This window comes from Anabrus simplex, chromosome 7 (assembly GCF_040414725.1).
Source record: "Anabrus simplex isolate iqAnaSimp1 chromosome 7, ASM4041472v1, whole genome shotgun sequence".
Taxonomy (NCBI): domain Eukaryota; kingdom Metazoa; phylum Arthropoda; class Insecta; order Orthoptera; family Tettigoniidae; genus Anabrus; species Anabrus simplex.
The window spans coordinates 56,820,909-56,843,494 of NC_090271.1; the positions used below are offsets into that span (position 1 = coordinate 56,820,909).

At 42.2% G+C, this 22,586-nt stretch overlaps 1 protein-coding gene across 1 annotated transcript in view; it reads right to left on the bottom strand.

Moving 5' to 3' along the window:
• Positions 1–22,586, bottom strand: part of LOC136876896 (4-hydroxy-2-oxoglutarate aldolase, mitochondrial) — a 281,174-nt gene that overhangs the window by 214,909 nt on the left and 43,679 nt on the right. The window lies entirely within an intron of this gene.

The window sequence follows — 22,586 nt, forward strand, 5'->3', positions numbered from 1 at the left end:
TACAGCGAGGGATCCAGTCGCCCGTGGTCTATTGTGGGTTGTACTATCGTCCGTCACAAGATGGCTCACAGTGCGCTAGCCTTCCGGGTATGACGGAACAATGCCATCTTAGCTCCAATTAAGATGTTTCTGTTCAATCGTAGGTATGTGTGTTGTGAAATAAACAGCAAGGCAATCAGACGAATCAAAGACGAGTGTGGTGGAAGAAAATAACATTTTAAAAAAATCAACGAGATTGCTTTCTGAAGATTTGGAGTACAGTTCTATGCGAAACGTAAAGAATTTGACCTTGTTATCTTAACACTGCAAAGGTCCAAAAGCTGATTATCATGTCTATAAGTGTCCGGCTCCATGGCTAAATGGTTAGCGTTCTGGCCTTTGGCCACAGGGGTCTCAGGTTCGATTTCCGGAAGGGTTGGGAATTTTAACCACAATTGGTTAATTTCTCTGGCACGGGGGCTGGGTGTATGTTTCGTCTTCATCATCATTTCATCCTCATCATGACGCGCAGGTCGCCTACGGGATTCAAATCAAAAAGACCTGCGTCTGGCGAGCCGAACTTGTCCTCGGACACTCCCGGCACTAAAAGCCATACGCCATTCCATTTCATTTCATTTCAATTTTTTTCATGTCTATAAGTAAGAAATTATCAAGAATTGTCTGACTCGCTGGCTGAACGGTCAGCGTACTGGCCTTCGGTTCAGAGGGTCCCGGGTTCGATTCCCGGCTGGGTCGGAGATTTTAACCTTAATTGGTTAATTCCAATGGCACGGGGGCTGGGTGTATGTGTTGTTTTCGTCATCATTTCACCCTCATCACGACGCGCAGGTCACCTACGGGTGTCAAATAGAAAGACCTGCACCTGGCGAGCCGAACCCGTCCTGGGATATCCCGGCACTAAAAGCCATACGACATTTCATTTCATTTCAAGAATTAAGCTACGAGGAAGAAACCATAATTTAAATTCATCGATTGCATGGATTAAACTATTCTAGTTCATTATGCTTTTTCAGTCGTTAAATTACGGGAGTTTCACCTTAGTGTGGCAGTACAATATTATTTCTCTTCGCCCTTAAAATGAGGCGACCTTGGCTTACCTCACCTGCATTGTAAGCAAACACTATAAATGGGTTTAATGTGATAATAAGAAAACACTTATTTTCATCGTTAAATCGCACATTTATTTCTTTCACGAAAAATAATGCATGGCGCAGTTAATTATTTTGTACTTTCAATTCCTAAACAATCACGTGATTGTCCCCTTCCCTATCGTCTACTGAGAGAGGAACTGCATATTTCACCTACTTCGATGCCTTCATATCTTTGAAGTACCAGCATTGCATGGGAGGTACATATTCTTTCTTTTTTTATTAAGACAGTTGATTAACCTTGGCCCTTTGAATACTTATTCCTATTGACCTATTTTTGAGCATCCTTGAACGACCATCTTCCTTGGGATTTAAACTGAGCTTTGAGAAGTGACAATCCTCTTAAAGAGCGTTCTTGTACTGGCTAGTGAATGTTTTTGTCATTGTATACTAGAGCCATTGGATCTTTAACCAGTTTACATGTTCGCTGTCTAGTTTCAATTTCCTCCCTCTGACAGACTTCTCAAGGAACTCAATGGTGTACACAAGAATTCATCTCCTTGCATCTACACTACTTTTCTGATTTTTAGGGTCGGTACTTGATATTAATTTGGCCCAATTTTATGGGCGGATACCCTTCCTGCCGCCTATTGCCATTTCTTGATGGATGCAGTATTTTTGTATCCTTCTCTTGGCACAGGCCAGAGCAAAGTGTAGCTTCCACCAAAGTCCCAGTCTCATCCATGGCTGTGACAATATGGAAGCTGCTGGGGTATGGGTGGTGCTGAGTAATGACATTTGGAGCACAAATAGTGTCGAGTGTTATGAAAGGTGTTGCTCATAGGATCAGTCGTGCTGCAGTAGCACCTTCTGGTCCAGTGAGGAAAGCAATGGCAAACTACCTCACTCCTCATCTTGCCTAGTACCCCTCATGTGGGCTCTGCCATTGGTTTTTTGCGGTTTCCCTATAACTGCATAGCCTTCGATGGTGCTATTTGAGGATCCAACCAGCCTCTGGGCTGATGATCTAACAGACAGACAGACCCTTCCTGACGCCGAATATTTGTGGAGGGATGAATTCACTATTGTGTGTTTTGTGGTGCTTGTTGGTGCGGTGTGTTGTTGGTAAATGAAGAGAAGTGTGTTAAGACGAACACAAATACCCAGTCTCCGAGCCGGGCGAATAAACCCGTACTGCTGCTTAGGTCTCGGAGAGTAGAAACTACGGTCTAGGTTTATAAGAAATACCCTGTAGTGCAGGAACTACAACCAGTCAGTCTACTGTCATACTGGAACTCTTCGTACTATCATCGAGTATTCAAAATGTACTCTTGATGCTATTTCTTGATGGACACTTGAACTGAGGTATGAGCGATGGTAATAGCGCCATTCGTTATGCAGTAGTCCTTGATATAAATGGTGTGAAAAAAGTTGCTTATAGGGTCAGATGGTACATATATTTTGGTGAGATTGGCAGACTGGTATGTAATAGTGACGGGAAACCACATCACTCTTCATTTTCCTTGCACGCCTCTTCAGTGATATCTAGGCCAACTTTGCCCGTTGCGGTGGAGCTGTTGAGGATCCGACCAGCCTTCGGGCTGATTACTAAAAAAAAAGATATGAATAACATTAAAGGAAATCCACATTTTTAGCTTACGGAGAGCTCCAGGAATTCAGAGTTTTATCGCTAATTCCATCAAGGGCGAGCATCGCTGACGTGAAAATATTCTTCTGTCGTCCAGGTAAGGAACTAACTGGTGACGGTGTTTGGTTGTGATCGCTCTTGGTCATTAGCATCTTTTATCTCTTTGGTTCAAGTTGTTCCGGTCGTTTTCTTCGCTTTGTCTTCTTAGTTATCTTGCTACCTGCGAGTTTTGAATCTACAGATCTCCCTGTTTTGGACGTCTACTTATGTGATTCCCGCCACCTTCCGGTGTTCTATTATTTCGCCGATCCTTGTCTGCTTTGGCTTTACTCCTCTTTTCATGAAATTTTACTTCAATCAAACTTCTATAACACGACCGTAATTCAAATTTTCGATATCTCGAAGGAATTTTCGTTTCCCGACGGAATATTATACTATATCTTATTATTTTCAATAATTCGAATTTTTCGGTATCCCAAGCTGAGATGTAGTTTTTTTGTGTGTATTTCGAAGTTATGTTGAAAATTATTCTGATGCTTACGGGGTTATCCATCCCCTCATAAAACTAATTCCTGTAGGAGGAACCTGAACTTAAATTGTCTCATTATAGAAGAATAAGCATTCTCTAAATTACGTATTGTTTAACCAGCCGTATGCCACAGCAGCTTGAAAACCTACTTTAAGCTAGTACGCAAGCCTCAGCATAGTGTTACAAAGAGAACGGGCATGGGAAAATGACGAATTTTTTGAAAGATATGGATTTGTGAGTATGCTAAAACGAGAATGTTCCTTATTGAGGTATAATAAAACTGGTTTTAAAAACACCGACCTTTAATAATAAAGGCCTAATCTTATTATAATAAAATTGTAGATGTAGGTAAATCTGACCTCACTTGGTCAACTCTTGTTCTTTTCCGACCCCGACGCTTTTGGGTTACGAGGCCGAGGGAGTCTTTCATTTTCACGCCCTCTGTGGCCCTTCTCTTTCTTTTGCCGATATCTTCATTTTTCGAGTTGTGGGACGTCCCTCATGTTTCCCTCTAATTAATGTTAATAGAGGATGGCTGCCCAATTTTACATCCTCTTGAAACAGTTATCACCAAAACCTGCTAGATGTCGCAAAACGCGACAGTGCCACCAAGGACTGCATTGCCATTGATTAGCCCTGGGCCAGATCTTACGAACCAAAGCTCAAACGCCCATCGACCGAGTGGCGTCATTACGGATCACCGCGAAGAACAACAGTTGAGCAAACCGGCAATAATGTGAACGTTATGGCGATTCTTACCTGTGATTAGGATGGTGTTATCGTAAAGTATACCGTTCCCTCATCGCAGAGTACAACTGTTAGTTTCTGCAAAGCTTTTTTTTTCTTTTTTTTTTTTTTTTTTTTTGCTAGTTGCTTTACGTCGCACTGACAAAGATAGGTCTTATGGCGACGATAGGACTGGAAAGGGCTAGGAGTGGGAAGGAAGCGGCCGTGGCCTTAATTAAGGTACAGCCCCAGCATTTGCCTGGTGTGAAAATGGGAAACCACGGAAAACCATTTTCAGGGCTGCCGACAGTGGGGTTCTAACCTACTATCTCCCGAATACTGGATACTGGCCGCACTTAAGCGACTGCAGCTATCGAGCTCGGTTTTCTGCAAAGCGATCTGCGAGCAGCGCTGAGAAGAAAATTACGAAACTTTATGCATAAACCAACCATCATTCTGCACGATAATGCACGGCCGCATGCAGCAGGAACGGTGTATGAGTCAGTGATGTTCGCCATTGATGGACTTAGCAAGAAAAATCTAAATTCGTGGAGCTCTCCAGTATTAATGTTGTAAACATTTCTTAGCAGACAAAGTACGGGTCCCCCACGTTAAGAAAAACGTAAAAATTAAGCATTTTCCTCAATTATGTCGAAAGTTGAAGGGCTAAAGGGCCAGGAAAGGTATACAATTGTTAGTCTTGGATAGCTCCATCAAACTGAAAATCAAATTTCGAAAATCGATTCCGGCCAAATGCAGTTCCGGATAGTCAGCCTAAAACCGCTTGTTTCTTCACTCATTTTCTTTTTTGTTCAAATCCTAGCCTAATTTATTTATTTACTGTAAATTTTTTCCTGATTCAGTAACCTCGTGTATTTTTTTTTTTTTTGATTTTTGAAAAGTGTCCAGCAGTTATAAGGGCTTAAGTGAAAATATGTATTGACTCACATTAGCGCTCGTAGTGGAGCTTAAGTGAAACAGTGCATTGACTCACATTAGCGCTCGTAGTGGAGCTTAAGTGAAACAATACATTGACTCACATTAGCGCTCGTAGTGAAGCTTAAGTGAAACAGTGCATTGACTCGCATTAGCGCTCGTAGTGGAGCTTAAGTGAAACAGTGAATTGACTCACATTAGCGCTCGTAGTGGAGCTTAAGTGAAACAGTGCATTGACTCACATTAGCGCTCGTAGTGGAGCTTAAGTGAAACAGTGCATTGACTCACATTAGCGCTCGAAGTGGAGCTTAAGTGAAACAGTGCATTGACTCACATTAGCGCTCGAAGTGGAGCTTAAGTGAAACAGTGCATTTAGCGCTCGTAGTGGAGCTTAAGTGAAACAGTGCATTGACTCACATTAGCGCTCGTAGTGGAGCTTAAGCGAAACAGTGCATTGACTCACATTAGCGCTCGTAGTGGAGCTTAAGTGAAACAGTGCATTGACTCACATTAGTGCTCGAAGTGGAGCTTACCGGGCGAGTTGGCCGTGCGCGTAGAGGCGCGCGGCTGTGAGCTTGCATCCGGGAGATAGTAGGTTCGAATCCCACTATCGGCAGCCCTGAAGATGGTTTTCCGTGGTTTCCCATTTTCACACCAGGCAAATGCTGGGGCTGTACCTTAATTAAGGCCACGGCCGCTTCCTTCCAACTCCTAGGCGTTTCCTATCCCATCGTCGCCATAAGACCTATCTGTGTCGGTGCGACGTAAAGCCCCTAGCAAAAAAAAAAAAAGAAGTGGAGCTTAAGTGAAACAGTGCATTGACATACATTAGCGCTCGAAGTGGAGCTTAAGTGAAACAGTGCATTGACTCACATTAGTGCTCGAAGTGGAGCTTAAGTGAAACAATGCATTGACTCACATTAGTGCTCGAAGTGGAGCTTAAGTGAAACAGTGCATTGACTCATATTAGCGCTCGAAGTGGAGCTTAAGTGAAACAGTGCATTGACTCACATTAGCGCTCGTAGTGGAGCTTAAGTGAAACAGTGCATTGACTCACATTAGCGCTCGTAGTGGAGCTTAAGTGAAACAGTGCATTGACTCACATTAGCGCTCGAAGTGGAGCTTAAGTGAAACAGTGCATTGACTCACATTAGTGCTCGAAGTGGAGCTTAAGTGAAACAGTGCATTGACTCACATTAGTGCTCGAAGTGGAGCTTAAGTGAAACTGTGCATTGACTCACATTAGCGCTCGAAGTGGAGCTTAAGTGAAACAGTGCATTGACATACATTAGCGCACGAAGTGGAGCTAAAGTGAAACAGTGCATTGACTCACATTAGTGCTCGAAGGGGAGCTTAAGTGAAACAATGCATTTACTCACATTAGTGCTCGAAGTGGAGCTTAAGTGAAACAGTGCATTGACATACATTAGCGCTCGAAGTGGAGCTTAAGTGAAACAGTGCATTGACTCACATTAGTGCTCGAAGTGGAGCTTAAGTGAAACAATGCATTGACTCACATTAGTGCTCGAAGTGGAGCTTAACGAAACAGTGCATTGACTCACATTAGCGCTCGAAGTGGAGCTTAAGTGAAACAATGCATTGACTCACATTAGCGCTCGTAGTGGAGCTTAAGTGGAACAGTGCATTGACTTACATTAGCACTCGTAGTGCTGCTTAAGTGAAACAATGCATTGACTCACATTAGCGCTCGTAGTGGAGCTTAAGTGGAACAGTGCATTGACTTACATTAGCACTCGTAGTGGAGCTTAAGTGAAACAATGCATTGACTCACATCAGCGCTCGTAGTGGAGCTTAAGTTAAACAGTGCATTGACTCACATTAGCGCTCGAAGTGGAGCTTAAGTGAAACAATGCATTGACTCACATTAGCGCTCGTAGTGGAGCTTAAGTGGAACAGTGCATTGACTTAGATTAGCACTCGTAGTGGAGCTTAAGTGAAACAGTGCATTGACTCACATTAGTGCTCGAAGTGGAGCTTAAGTGAAACAATCCATTGACTCACATTAGGGCTCGAAGTGGAGCTTAAGTGGAACAGTGCATTGACTTACATTAGCACTCGTAGTGGTAGAAAAAGGCAAACCGCCAAGCTAACCGACCGGATAACGCTGATTAAGGAAATGATTGTAACTTTAAGGAATAAATAAATAATATATTCTCAGAAATTATTATATTTTATTTACTAAAATTGGTAGCTCATATTCCCAGGATGTTTTCAATATTGAGTTGCTTGTCTGAAGGGTTAAAAATGTGGATTTTATAGCCCATAAGCTAAAAAAAAGTATAAGATATAAAAGATTCAAAATGGGATTTTCTTTAATGTCATTCATGTCCTTTTTTTTTGAGTAGTCAGCCCGAAGGCTGGTCGGATCCTTCATCAGCTCCACCACATCTGCTATGGATGCCCTAGACATAACTGAAGAGATATGCAAGGAAAATGAAGAATGATGTAGTTTCCCGTTGCTATTACAACTCAGTCTGCCAAGCTCACTGAAATATCTGCACCAACCGACTCTATTAGCGACATTTTCACACTGTTTACGCTTAAGGAATGGTATTACTAGCATCGATCATACGTCACTCACGTTCATATTGTCAAAGCTAAGAATGGGACTGTCACAGAAGAATGAAAGTACTACCCTACACCGGGAAACAAAGTGCAGTGTAAACACTACGTATCGCCAGCAAATGGACGGTAAAATATTACACTCATATAATAAAATATAACTGAATTTTATCTTGTGGCAAAATTGACAACAGTGATTCTACAGTATATGGATGAGATTTACATCGATTTGAATAAGTTTGATCATCAACTGGTACCGACATTGGGTGAGGTCCTAAGGATATTTATGGTTCCATTTGATCCCTTATTCCAGAAGGCCCACACAGAGATTCAAAAACATTCAAAACCTGAGAATTTGCTGTTAGGAAAGAGCAGAATTTGACGATACATTTATTTTCGTTCATATTTTAGCAAACTAGCGCTTTTTAGTACACATTTCTCTGGGTTCATATAGCGTGAATTTTCACGAATTTATGAAGTACTCAGTTTCGTAGCGCTTGACAAATCATACACCCAAAGGTTATCATGCATAATCTGGTTCTCCTTAACTGTAATAAATAACTACTGAAAGTCTATTCCGCTTTATGGTGATTTCTGAACTGGTAAAACTATTTTCCAACATTATTATAGATCTATAAAGAGCAAGAAAGCAAAGTTATCTTCGTACAGGTTACGAAGGCCCATAGAGTGGTGGAAGGTAAAGTCTTCCACTCTCCGTAACCTCGGCACCAGGTGGGGTAGAGGGGTTAGCTCTATGCCCGGCCGCCTTTGCCTCCAGCACTTAACTTGATACTGGTTTCTTGGTGTAAGTTGAGTGAACGTCAGGGCCATATGCACATTCGGAGGTGGAAATCTAGTTTCTTAAATTTTTCGACTTCGTGACGGGAATCGAACCCACGTCCTCCCGGGTGAACCGAGCACCCCTTTTCCGCCTTGCCCACGCAGCCTCTTTATTGTAGATCTATCTATACATAAAATCGCTTTTATACCTGTACTTTTTTTAATATTGATCTGATAATTGGTTTTTACGCCTAACAGGACAAATGATAGCATAATGTCGGGTTCAGTTTAATTTGTGTCTGTTTGTGCTGAAAGCCTGCAGTCTAATATCTTGCAACTCGAAAATAGGTGCAATGGGTATGGTATAAAAATTAGCCTTTCGAAGACTAAATTGATGTCAGTAGGTAAGAAATACAACAGAACTGAATGTCAGATTGGTGATACAAAGCTAGAACTGGCAGATAATTTCAATTATTTAGGTTTTGTCTTCTCCCAGGATGGTAATATAGTAAGTGAGATTGAATCAAGGTGTAATAAAGCTAATGCAGTGAGCTCGCAGTTGCGATCAACAGTATTCTGTAAGAAGGAAGTCAGCTCCCAGACGAAACTATATTTACATCGGTCTGTTTTCAGACCATCTTTGCTTTACGGAAGCGAAAGTTGGGTGGACTCAGGATATCTTATTCATAAGTTAGAAGTAACAGACATTAAAGTAGCGAGAATGATTGCTGGTACAAACAGGTGAAAACAATGGCAGGAGGGTACTCGGAATGAGAAGATAAAGGCTAATTTACGATTGAACTCGATGTATGAAGCTGCACGCATAAACCGGCTTCGGTGGTGGAGTCATGTGAGGCGAATGGAGGAGGATAGGTTACCTAGGAGAATAATGGACTCTGTTATGGAGGGTAAGAGAAGTAGAGGGAGACCAAGACGACGATGGTTCGACTCAGTTTCTAACGATTTAAAGATAAGAGGTATAGAACTAAATGAGGCCACAACCCTAGTTGCAAATAGAGAATTGTGGTGACGTTTAGTAAATTCACAGAGGCTTGCAGACTGAACGCTGAAAGGCATCAGTCTATAATGATAATGTATGTATGTATGTATGTATGTCTCTGTTGCAGCATAACGGGGAAACGGATTGGTGGATTTTAATGAAACTTGGTATTTACGTTTAAGATAAGGTCGAGTAGCATCTTCGCTATAATTCATTCAAAATATTCAGCAGGAGGCGGGCTTCAGATGTGGCTTTAAAATTCGATGTGTCTCTTTTAGAGTTGGTTTCACTGGAAAATTACTCACGACAAAATATATTTGGAATATAATTTGCAGACCTTTTTGTTCTATATCTTTTACCGATATGGTGAAGAAAATGGAAATATCAGTGCCGGTTTTGTGAAAGTTTAACTTCAATAGACCATGAGGTGTAGCTGGTAACGTTTAAAGGTTTCGAATACCTCTCTGCGGTCTGATACATGTATTTTATACCTGGAGTAAGAGATTAAATGAAGAGCAACAATACTGTAAAATATATGAAACTGGGAAGGACTGCAGAGAGTCAGGAAGCAAATAGTCTACGTTACGACAAGTCGTCTGGATGGTGGAGAATCTCAGCTACAACTTGAGGAGTCGATAAAAATGTAATCATGAACATACTGAATAAAGGACGGGTACAACAGCTACTTTTTAATATAACATTAACCTAAGAAAATCTGCTTATCATATTCTGGTCTGGTTATCAATTCACACGCCTTATTTCCATTGTGAGTTGTCGTGTACTTGTGTTCCGACCAACAGTCGCGCTTCAAATTTGTAATAGTATTTTCTCTTGGTTCGCAAAGATACGGCCTGAGAGCGTTCGTTTTATTTAAATATGTTTTGCATATATTCTAGTATGTAAAAGTCAGTTTCCAGCGAGTAATGTTTACTGGTCGATATGCTATATGACTAGTGTCACCATAGTAACGCGCTAGGCGTTGGCAGTACCTTTCGACTGTGCAATGCTATACGATAAGACAGGACTTTATGAGAATGTTATTTTGTATCTGCATAACCATTTTAAAACGTATGTTTAATATTTGTAGAGCTCTTTTGTGTTGGCTTGTAGGATAATAAACATTAGTATTTGAATACGTGTGTACTCTACTCAAATTCATTTGTCTATACATGTATATACCATAAGGCTACACAGTTTCCCTACTAAACGCAAACTGAAAAAATACATGACTACATAAATACTGGAAATGCAGAATTTGTAGTTCTTCAGCTTTTATTTACATTTAATCTTTGTACAGTTAGCAAACAACTCGATGAAAGCCTAGTTTCAATGAAAAGGTTTTGGGAAGAAATTACTCTCTCTTCGTCATTTCGACTCTGTACAGTCCCTTGTAATCCTTTGAGTGTGTGGCTCGATGAAGTATGGCTCCATCTTCAGCAGCTCCTCGTCTTGAGAGGAAATATCCATTCCAGGAACAATGAATTGCCTTTTTATAAACGTAATATTTCCCAAGGGTTGTTTAAAGATTAAATACTGCCGAACGCGTACTATTTATGGAATAAACGTTTTACACAGCTTAATTTACGCACCCTGGAAGGATGATCACGCTGTATTTAAATTCGAGGGATCAATTTTGGTGAACTGTGGAGCACGAATTATCAACAACACTTGCATTCTAATTGCGAGTAGGACACTGATCCAGTAATCAGGCAGTATTAAACATGTGTAAGAGTGTAGTTTAACCGTCAGTTTTGTGGTTTATTGTTCATTCTAATCAAACAAAATCGTTCAAAGGCAAGTCATCTACACGCAGGCCATGAAGACCCTTGGATGAGTTGAAGGTAAAGATTTCCACTATTCGTAACTTAAGCACTAAGTGAGAGAGAGAGGTTAGCTCTACGCATGCCCACCTTTACCACTAGGAGACAAGCTGGTACTAATTTCTGAGCGAACCCCAGAACAATGTATCCTCAGGAAGACTCGTTGCATTTTTTTTTTACTTTCTGATGGCAAAGCGGTGTGGCGATGATTTCTGTTTTAAGTGGAAGTAAAACTGGTTCAACCATCCTCTATATATTACTAATCAGAGGGAAAAGTTGGAAGGGGTCCGGCTCTTCCAAAAATTATGGTATCGGCCTAAGAAACACAAGGGCCACGTAAGGCGCGAAAGACACCGTAGGTCTCAACACCTAATGCCGTCGGGGTAGGAAAAGGACAAGAGTTGACCAAGGGAGATTGGATAGGATAGACGAAAGTGAGGAGCCTGGAACAAGTAAGTGAAAGCAATCTCAGGACTCAGCTAAGGGCCCGCGGTCACCAATCCAGGCTCCGATATTTAGAGCTCCTGTGGCCCCTTTTAGTCGTCTCTTACGACGGACAGGGGATCCAGTAGATGCTATTCCACCCCCCAACTTACCCCGCCCGTAACGAGAACTCTGACGGGAAATCGAACCCGTATCCTAACCGAACGGTGTACGACTCTTCCTCCTGGTCTAGGTGACCACTGTTCGTCCTTGTATGGTTTGTTTCTATCATAATATTTAATTCAAGAGGAGGGATCAGAGAAAAATTTGTTGTAGCTCTCATACTAGACAAAATGCAAGAAAATCGCTTACGATATTACAGTCATGTAATGTGGAACGCCAAAAATTCTGTTAAACCTGCGTTCAACAATTCTCTTCAAGTGTACCGGCGAAGAGGACTGCGAAAGCAACGGCGGATGGACGTTATCAGAGAAGTTGTGATCAGAGTCGAAGTGACAGCTGAAAACACCGAAGATCCCGTGAAGTGGTGAATCAAGTGGAGTACAGTGAGTCCTGCTATGCAGGACAATCAGTGAGAAAATATTTCAACTGTCTGCTTATCGCGTTCGGTTTTTAGGAATTGTTTCCCAAGCTTTCCTCCTTCATCGGCTGGAAAATACTGAGTGGTACTTTACGTCTGCTTCCTTTCCCATCCCATATTCATGCCAGCACAGATATTACAGACTTCATGAAATTACACATAAATGTTGATCGCAACGTCCTAAATGCCTTACATGAAGCAATTATAGCTCTACATTTCACTGAGGAAAAGATCTTAAAAGTGGAGGAAGAGCTTGGCCAGTATTCAGAGCGCCGTGTAGTGCTCTTGTCATGCAATCTGCTGGCACGTCTGTTGGATGGGTTGCCTACATCCCCTAGTTCGCAGAGTTTGTATCGTGTTCGACAGAAATCTCATGCAGCATTCGATTTAACCAGCAAATTACCAAATCTCCAGCCACGTGATTTGTTTCGGAAGGTGGTGGTAGTCATTTTATTCTTAATGGAAAAAGGTTAATTGTGAGAAAATGGGTCTCTTTGGGTCACAGAGAATGGGGAAAGAACGTGAAAGACTTTCAAGGAAAGATCTCCCTGTGGGTAGGGGTGGTAGAATATATCCGTAGTATCCCCTCTCTATCGTAAGGGACGACTAAAAGGAGGGCCAGAGCTTTGTAATTTGGTAGCGTTGGCTGGCGTCTAAGGTTCCCCTAGCTGATTCCGACAATGCTCCCAATGCTCCCGGCCGGGTCGGGGATTTTAGCCTTCATTGGTTAATTCCAATGGCTTGGGGCTGGGTACGTGTTCCGTCTTCAGCATTAGAATAATAAAGACTTCACTACAGCCAATGGCCATTAAAATATGTTTACATGACTAATTACGTTAAACAGAACTTGGTTAGTCCCATCTGTCTTTTAGTACACGTCACAACATGATCTCAGTCTCAAGTCTTCTCACACAGTACACATATACTGTACATTCCTTTCTCGGGGTGTAAAAAGTTTTGTTAGTACACACGCGGTGATGAAAACTGTGTGTTGCTAATCTAGTCACTACGTGCCTGAGTTCATACTGGTCATAGCCTCTGTGGTGTAAAATGTTTCCATATATTTCCCTTCTTGGTTCGCAGCTCTGTTTGTAACTGGTTGAATGCATCTGTAGATGGCAATATTAGTTTGTGACGTAGTTCTTCTGTACAGAAGAGTTCTCTTGTCATCTCGTAACATAGTCTTGAAGGAGTGAATTTGGACAAACATAATACCTTTTCCATGTAGATTGCTTTTACACTTTCACTGTCTCGAATATTTCTTTTACTGAGATGTTCCCATATCAATTCTAGTCCACACGTCATTATCGGGGATATATTTTCATATAACAATTTAATATCGACTTCAACAGAAAGTTTGCATAAGATCAAGATGTCATTCATTGCTATTACGGCCGCAGCCACTCTATCCTTGATGTGTCTGGTATAAGTAGTTCCTGATGTCTGTAATGTAATTCTAGGTAGTAAACCATTCTCACAGATGTGCAAGCCGTCTATATAGCGTCAACTCAAAAGACCTGCACCAGGCCTCTCCGGAGTCCACACGCCGTTATTATCTTTCCTATTTGATATCCACTGGCCATCTCTTGTTCTCCTCCGTTCTTCACGGTAGTATATTTCCAAGGCCTAGAAATTATTTCATTATCACGTCCTTCGCGGCCTTTTTTTTTTCTCATTTTTGCCCATACCTGCATTTTTCGAAGTGTGTCAGACCCTTCCATTTCTTCCTCTGATTAATATTAATAGGGGATTGTGTCCCAGTTGTAGGCCTACTTCCCCTTAAATACAATCACCACGCACGCCATCTCTAGGACAGAGGTGTCCAAACAGCGCCCCCGTTGTAACAGCGCGCCAGTCATTGCATCAGTGCTCAAGAGTTGCACGGGTCTGTATAAATCTCTGTGCCTATCCCTTGCTTACTTCACACGGGGGTGGGAAAAGCGTGCTTAATAGTAGCATTTCAACTATGGCAAGTTTTGGAACAAAGAAGTAAGACCCACACCAGGCCTCTTCGGGGTTCACATGACATTACATTTATGAGTATAGTCTCGTATCTTCTACGGAGTCAAATAACCTCTTGACTAAGATACACCAAAATTATACTTTGCATTTCATGTTCGGGTTAACGACGAGAGCAAGGAAAAGTTGTACTGTAGTTTCTATTACATGTTGTAAGTATCACCAACAGGGAACGTTCCTTCAGTTTTAATTACTGTGTTGATGGCGTGAATGCTCCTGAAGGGGACTGCTGGAAGTACCCACTTGTTTAATATAAGTGAATATCTTCTTTGGGGTAATAATATTAACAAGGCTGTAAATAAGGGTTACAGAACTTCCTATGGTTACAAGGACATTTAGGCGTTGGAGTACAGATGTAAAGGAGAAGGCGTATAAGTTACTGGTAAGACCTTAATTGTATGTTTCCAGTGTATGGGACCGTCTTCAGGAATAATTGATTCCAGAACTGGAAAAGGTCCGAAGGAAAACAGCGCGATTAGTTCTGGATGATTTCAAATAAACAAGAAGTGTTGTGAAAATGTCACAATCCTTGGGCCGGAAATATTGAGAGTAAGGAGACGAGCTGTTCGACTAACTGGCATGTTCCAAGATGTCAGATGGGAGATGGCGTGGATTGATGTTAATAGACGAATGATTCTGATTGGGGTGTTTAAAGTAGGATATATTATATGAAGGTAAAGTTGGACTAATTTGGGCAAGTATTCGTTCATAAGTAGAAGAAATAGGAATCGGAATAGTTTAAGAAGGCAGATTTCCAACAAATTTCCAAATCCTTTGAAATTATTAGGAAGAGACAGGTTTAAAAATATATAGGGAATCCATCACCTGGGCGACAGCCCTAAATGCAGATCACTGGAAATGGAAAAATGAAAAATTTAAACGAATAAGCAGATAGTGTTCGAACTTCCAACAGGAGTGGGATGTGACCTATTTATTCACTCCGCTTAGTGGAAACGCCATATGTCTTATTTAGCCTTGTCATTTTAAATTTAAGGAAATATTGCCTGGAACTCCATTACAATAAAAAACACAGAGAAGTTATTTGAAGGTGAAATGCAATTAAATATTCATCCCCTTTCAACTCCAATTAAAGGATAAATAAGAAGCTGTATCCTTAAACAAATGGTGGACCGTGGATGGCGTAGAAATGAGTCTCACTGTAACCCTGACCTCAGTGTGCAGAAAAGAACACGAAATGTCTTTTCTTTCCTTTCCTAGTGTAACAATTCTTCATTGTCTAACCAACTGCTCTGCTTCGGACAGTGTGCTTGTGTGGAGGTTTCGTTCTCCCCCAATCATAACCTTATCCCTTCTGGGTGGGAATATAAAATATCCCCTACCCTACCTCTCGTAAGAGATGTCTGGGCGGGTCAGACATTTCTTCCAGTTATTTGTCCCATGCTCCTCACTTTCATCTTTCAGTTTCACCTCGCTTAGTAGATTTTGTTCTCTTCTGTCTCCGACTTTAGTAGATTTCCAAAACTGAGGCAATCTTCTGTTCTGATGTTCTAACAGTCCTCCGTGGCGCAACAATCCATTAGGGCCTTCGCCTTCCTAGTCCACTGCTACCCGGTCAGATGACCTGCAGATACTGGAGTGCCACATAGTCAGCGTGGTGATATCCTCAGACTATCTCTTGTCATTCTTGACCGGGTCTACTGCCTCTCCTATCAGCCAGCTTCTAAGATGGTCGCACAAGTATGAGTGAATCCCGTTCCAACCTCAGTCTAGAATTACGATCCCTCGATTACCCTGAAATTGAACCCGTTGCCTCAGAGTAAGAGGCAGGCACACTATCCTTACACCCCATGTGAGCCTATACTTTCCAACACTTACTTTTATCGAAAATTTAGAACTCTTCTTTTTCCTCATTACTGTTAGGAACGGATGGTTGTACTTCCCTTTAAAATAATCACCACCACCACCGTTACCAACATATATTCTTCTTGTTATTCTTGGCATTTTCCCAGTTTCTTGGGGTTCGCACTTTATGTGGAATTGGGCGTGTTTTACTGCAGGATGCCCTTCCTAACACCAACCCTATGTTGAGGAATGTATTCAGCATTCCCTGTTTCTATGGTGGTTGGTAATTTTGTTTGGTGTGCGTAGATGTAGGAATGTGTATTGAAACGAACGCCCAGTCCTCGATAAAAATAATTAATACACAGTTTAAATCGGCCTCGCCGGCCCCGTGGTATAGGAGCAGTGTGGCTGCCTCTTACCTGGAAGCCCCGGTTCGATTCCCGGCCAGGTCACGGATTTTTTTCTGCATCTGAGGGCCGGTTTGAGGTTCACTCAGCCTACGTGTGTACAATTGAGGAGCTATCTGACGGTGAGATGGCGGCCTCGGTCTAGAAAGCCAAGAATAACGGTCGAGAGGATCCGTCGTGTTGACCACACGACACCTCGTAATCTGCAGGCCTTCGGACTGAGCAGCGGTCACTTGATAGGCCATGGCCCTTCAGGACTGTTGCGCCATGGGGCTTGGGGTTTAAATCGGCCTCACCGGGAATCCAATGTGGGGCCCTCTGAACTGAAGGTCATTACTCTCACCATTCAGCCACACCTCCATAAAAATAATAACCAAATCTGTGTCTTATGTACAGCCCAATAACGGCGAAGACGATTGCTACCTGCCTAGCTGCAGATACTGTGTGTTACACGGTCAGAATGTCTGAGCGACGATGTTCCCTTTGGTCTTGTATCTACCGTTCCACAACTTATCAGGGAAGGACCGCGGTGAAACTGTAAAATTGAGACGGCGGTGCTGTAAATCCAAACAGTTCCAAAAACAGTTTACAGATGGCGTTAGTCCATCTACGGAGTCGACACACTAGAGTCAAGAGTGTCGGTTCGAGAGGAAGCAGTCTCTTCGCCACTCCGTTCGCAGTCCATCTCTACCATTTCCCCACTACAAAGTAAACATCATCACGTGTTTAATTGTCCCTCGTCTATATTCCCTCTACCTGTAGACAAGCGTTATGGCGTGTGAGCCTATTCCGGTTCACTCTCTGCAGTTGGGCCTCATGAATCTTCAACATTCACGCGTGAATTTTTTCAATCTACAGTACATAAAAATACACTGCTCAACACTTAATTCAGAAACCATGAAACAAATAAACCGATCAATTACTGCTGAATAAGAAGAGTAATCAAGCTGTACAGAAGCTTATCGCAGACTATCTGAGATCATGACATCACTGGGTGAGCCAAACGAGTCAGGGGCTATTGCATCATCCACTCGCACAGCCATGGCACGGGGAATAGCCAACAATCGGACGGAAGCTTGCACTGAACTACGTATCATGTGCTTGTAAAATGAAATCGCTAAGAAAAGTATTAAAAATAAGAAACCACTTTTCTATATGCGAAAATCGAATAATTATAAATAATATGTCTACCGATCATGGCCATCCATGTCCGACTCGTTGGCTGAACGGTCAGCGTCCTGGCCTTCGGTTCAGAGGGTCCCGGGTTCGATTCCCGGCCGGGTCGGGGATTTTAACCTTAATTGGTTAATTCCAATGGCACGGGGCTGGGTGTATGTGTTGTCTTCATCATCATTTCATCCTCATCACGACGCGCAGGTCGCCTACTGGAGTCAAATAGAAAGACCTGCACCTGGCGAGCCGAACCCGTCCTGGGATATCCCGGCACTAAAAGCCATACGACATTTTATGGCCATCCATCAACGGCTCCTCGGTTGCTAGGTACCATCCATCCATCCATCCATCCATCCGTCCGTCCGTCCGTCCATCCATCCATCCATCCATCCATCCGTCCGTCCGTCCTTCCGTCCGTCCGTCCGTCCGTCCGTCCGTCCGTCCGTCCGTCCATCCATCCATCCATCCGTCCGTCCGTCCGTCCGTCCGTCCGTCCGTCCATCCATCCATCCATCCGTCCGTCCGTCCGTCCGTCCATCCATCCGTCCGTCCATCCATCCATCCATCCATCCATCCATCCATCCATCCATCCATCCATCCATCATTTTCGGATGCCCCCCAGACATAAGACATATTTATGTCAATATATATCACGCTATCGAGCACAATGTATGTTCCCAGAACAGCGACAATAACAATCATTAATGTTACTGAGCAAAATGTTCACCTACTACGTACATGAGTTTGCTGACACAAAGCCACAGCCCCATTGAGATGAAACATTACAAGCTGAAGCAGCAGCAACAACATATTAAACTGTCGCGTTATTCGAACAAACAATCTACGTGGAGAAGAGAGATGTAAATGTTCATGATAAAAATTTTCATGGTCGCCGTACTGGTCGCCGTATTACTAGCAAAATGTATAGCAACACTCTGTGTCAGCCTTTTGAATAGTCTGACTGTTCAGCTGGAATCAGTGGCGGCTCGTGAAAAAATCGTCCTACGTGCTACAAAAAACAAGCTAAATACGCTGTTTTAAATCTGCATATTGCCATGATGAACAACGCATACTTCAAACTTGGTAATAATAGTCTACTACTACTACTAATAATCATAATAGAAATAGTAATAATAATAATAATAATAATAATAATAATAATAATAATAATAATACAACTTTTCTCGCAATGTATTACTCAGAACAAAAAAAACAACATTAATTTGGAAGCAGATGAATTCTTCGACAACTGTCTACGAGATAAATAATTCATTGAAGAAATATTGTTTTTACTAACCTAATGGCGCAACTTACATCAGTGCAAATAGAATCGTGGGAATATAGATCCCCACTAAGAACACTAATTTAATTTCACTTTATATACACTGCAGTGGATAAATAATTTGATAAATCTTCGTATAAACTTTAGCACTAACACAATGACAGGAAAAACATGCACCAGTAATATAACCGCGAGATTAAAAACTGCACAAAGCAACTGAAAGAGCTGCCAACTGATTCATTGAGACCTCCCCTATTAGGTTACCAGAGTAAATGTCCGGCTCCATGGCTAAATGGTTAGCGCGCTGGCCTTTTTGGTCACAGGGATCCTGGGTTCGATTCCCGGCAGGGTCTGGAATTTTAACCATCATTGGGTGTACGTGTTGTCGTCATCATCATTTCATCCTCATCACGACTCGCAGGTCGCCTACGGATGTCAAATCAAAAGATCTGCATCTGGCGAGTCGAACATGTCCTCGGATACTTCTGGCACTAAAAGCCATACGCTATTTCATTTCACCAGAGTAAATTACATTGTAATGCGGGATAACATTTAGGGTCAGTCAAAGATTCTTTGACTCACCTACGAATTCCTTATTTTTGACACAAAAGGAAGATGGATATTTTAATAAGCATGTGTGAGATAGATTGCCTCCACTTACGCTTTACTTTCGAACCCAGACGATGCTACTCTCTAGTGGCAGATTCGCTTACCACGTTCAACATAAGCACGGCCGACTGGATCCCTCGCCGCGCTCCGGGTAGCAGGAGACATCGAGTAATTCTACCCCCTTGCGGGAGAGGAAGTAACTATAAACGGGATCAGTGAAAGTTGATCCCGGTTTACGGTATACTCCGCCGGCTAGGGGGAGTGTTGCAAGCTTGGCTGCGCCTGCGTATTGCTTCCTTCAGGCTACAGGCAAGGGCTCACTTCACATGAGCACGAGCCTTGTTCCCCGGGAGAACGGCGCTAGGTGTTCGACAGATCTCGTCCTGATTTTCACAAAACATAAATTCATATCGTACTCAAAACAACGAAAAGGCACCAGGATAATTGTACTGTACATAAATAATATTCCTTACAGTTCCAAGCTACGTGCTGGAGCCCGGTAGCACGTACTGACCGGCCGCCACTGGCTGGAATTGTCCACACGCGATAAGCGTAGAGCAGCTTTTTAATACTGATTTTGTCTCTCTGTCAGTGATTTACTTCACATTCCCAAACATTCCGCGTGTAAGCATTCCCATTGCGCTCCACAGTTCATAGAAAGCTGCGTATTTCAATGCAACACATCATCAAACCTTCAGTTGATGCAGCCAGGCACGGCGATATCTCATGATATCGTCTGCGGGTAGTGAACAGTGTCCTGAGCCTGTCGTAAGAGATGATTTATGTGTTTCTAAAGCTGCAAACGGGACACTTACCGGTACTCAGAGCTTAGCAGCCAAACTTTTCCTTAATCGTACAACATTACGTACATTTATTTCTTCTTCTTCTTAATCTGTTTACCCTCCAGTGTTGGCTTTTCCCTCGGACTCAGCGAGGGATCCCACCTCTACCGCCTCAAGGGCAGTGTCCTGGAGTTTCAGACTCCGGGTCGGGGATACAACTGAGGAGGATGACCAGTACCTCGCCCAGGCAGCCTCACCTGTTATGCTGAACAGGGGCCTTGTGGGGGGATGGGAAGATTGGAAGGGTTAGACTAGGAAGAGGGAAGGAAGCGGCCGTGGCCTTAAGTTACGTACCATTCCGGCATTTGCCTGGAGGAGAAGTGGGAAACCACGGAAAACCACTTCCAGGATGGCTGAGGTGGGAATCGAACCCACCTCTACTCAGTTGACCTCCCGAGGCTGAGTGGGCCCCGTTCCAGCCCTCGTAGGCCTACCACTTTTCAAATTTCGTGGCAGAGCCGGGAATCGAACCCGGGACCCCTGTGACCAAAGGCCAGCACGCTAACCATTTAGCCATGGAGGGATACTTGAAAAAATAACGGAAGAGGAAACAACAAGGACGGAGGAATTAAACTGATATGGAATCCCTATCAGGCCTCATTGTAATGAGAATTGCAAATAGAAAATCCATAGGCCTGTTTTATTTACTACTAGCGCTTTGCCCGCGCCTTCGCTCGTGTCATAGTTGAGTTATGTCCCATTATATCCCCCCCCCCCACCATTTTCTTTTGAAGGCCACCGAACTAACCTTACGCGTTCATCGACTTTCGTAAGAAATGTAAGACGTGAACGTTTTTCCGTCCAAGCTTCGGGCGAATTGAAAAGTTTCACGTGTATTCCGAATTCGCTGTTAAATGAAATTTAAAATTCCCTGTAATCGCGAAATGTAAATATATTAATATTTTACATTACTTCTTTTGTAACAATTTCTTTGCCTCCTTTATGAATGGAATGAAATATTAAAAATTAACTTTTACTCCTTAAGTGTTGGAGAGTATTATCGAAAGCCTCAAACCGGCATTTATGTTCCATTCCCAAACAATGAGTTTACACTCTCGTAAAAACTGGGCCGTGTTAGATTGTTTAGAAATATAACAGATGGGAGTCTCACAGCGAGTAAGATACAGAGGCACCTTGAAGGCTGCGTCACCAGTACGTTGAATCTTCTGATATGAAAAGTCGGTACTCTTCTGAGGAGGAATAGTTATTACCAAAGACTGCCAAGGTTCAAAGCCTTCTTGCTCAAGAGTTCTACCAGACTCAATTCATTACTGGTCGACAATATGCAAGTTGTCTCCGGTCTCTCCTTCGTCAATATGAAGGACATATCTTCGAAACTTAGACAGCTTTGCTAATGACGCATGTGTGCGCAGCCTGTTTTACCACTTGTACGGATGAAACAATTCCTTTAAACAGTAAGTGGCTGCATAACTCACTAACAAAATATAAAACGATAATAATTCTCCTTGATAAAACAATAGCCTATTCCTCTGTTAAGAAAAAACGCCAAAACGCAGACTCGAACCTCCATTCTAGCAATGTGCGGTCCGTTGATTTAACCGTTGCGCTATCAGCGCTGTGTAAAGGATCTTCTCATTAATTCACTGACAAACATTCATATATAGGCCTATATATTGTTAATTGTATTTTATTTTAATTACGGACTTGATTGATTACCGTCTTGAAATACACAGAAGCGGAGTGAATTGGCGCCGTACACTTATATGCTGAAAAGTGCCGCGGCTATTTTTGATTGGCAAAAGCCAAATATTCATGCACGCAAGGGAAGTATTTAATCTGGAAAATCTTGAAAATAAATATATTTTCGTTGGCTTTTCAAGAAATGCATGATTTTTGCTATACTATTGAGACGATTTGGAAGATTGAATGAATATATAATGTACAATATTTTTCACAAAAACGGAGATATTGAACACAAATATAAAACCACCTTTCACCCCTTTTCACCCCTTTAAAATCAGAATTTTAAACATTTCTTTTAAAATAGTATTTATGCCATAAGAGAAGAAATATTTGAATGAATATAGTACAATTTTTTTCAAAACAACGGAGATATTCAACAAAACTTTAAAATCACATTTAACCCCTATTCACCCCTTTAAAATAGGTATTTTAAAAAATCCTTTCTTAGTGCGCGTCTACACTACAGTAGGAACATGTCTTCAAATTTTCAAGCAATTATCTCCAGTAGGTTTTGCTGTGCGTTGATTATCAGTCAGTCAGTCAGTCAGTCAGTCAGTCAGTCAGTCAGGACATCTTGCTTTATATATATAGATAAACATAAGGCCTCAACAAA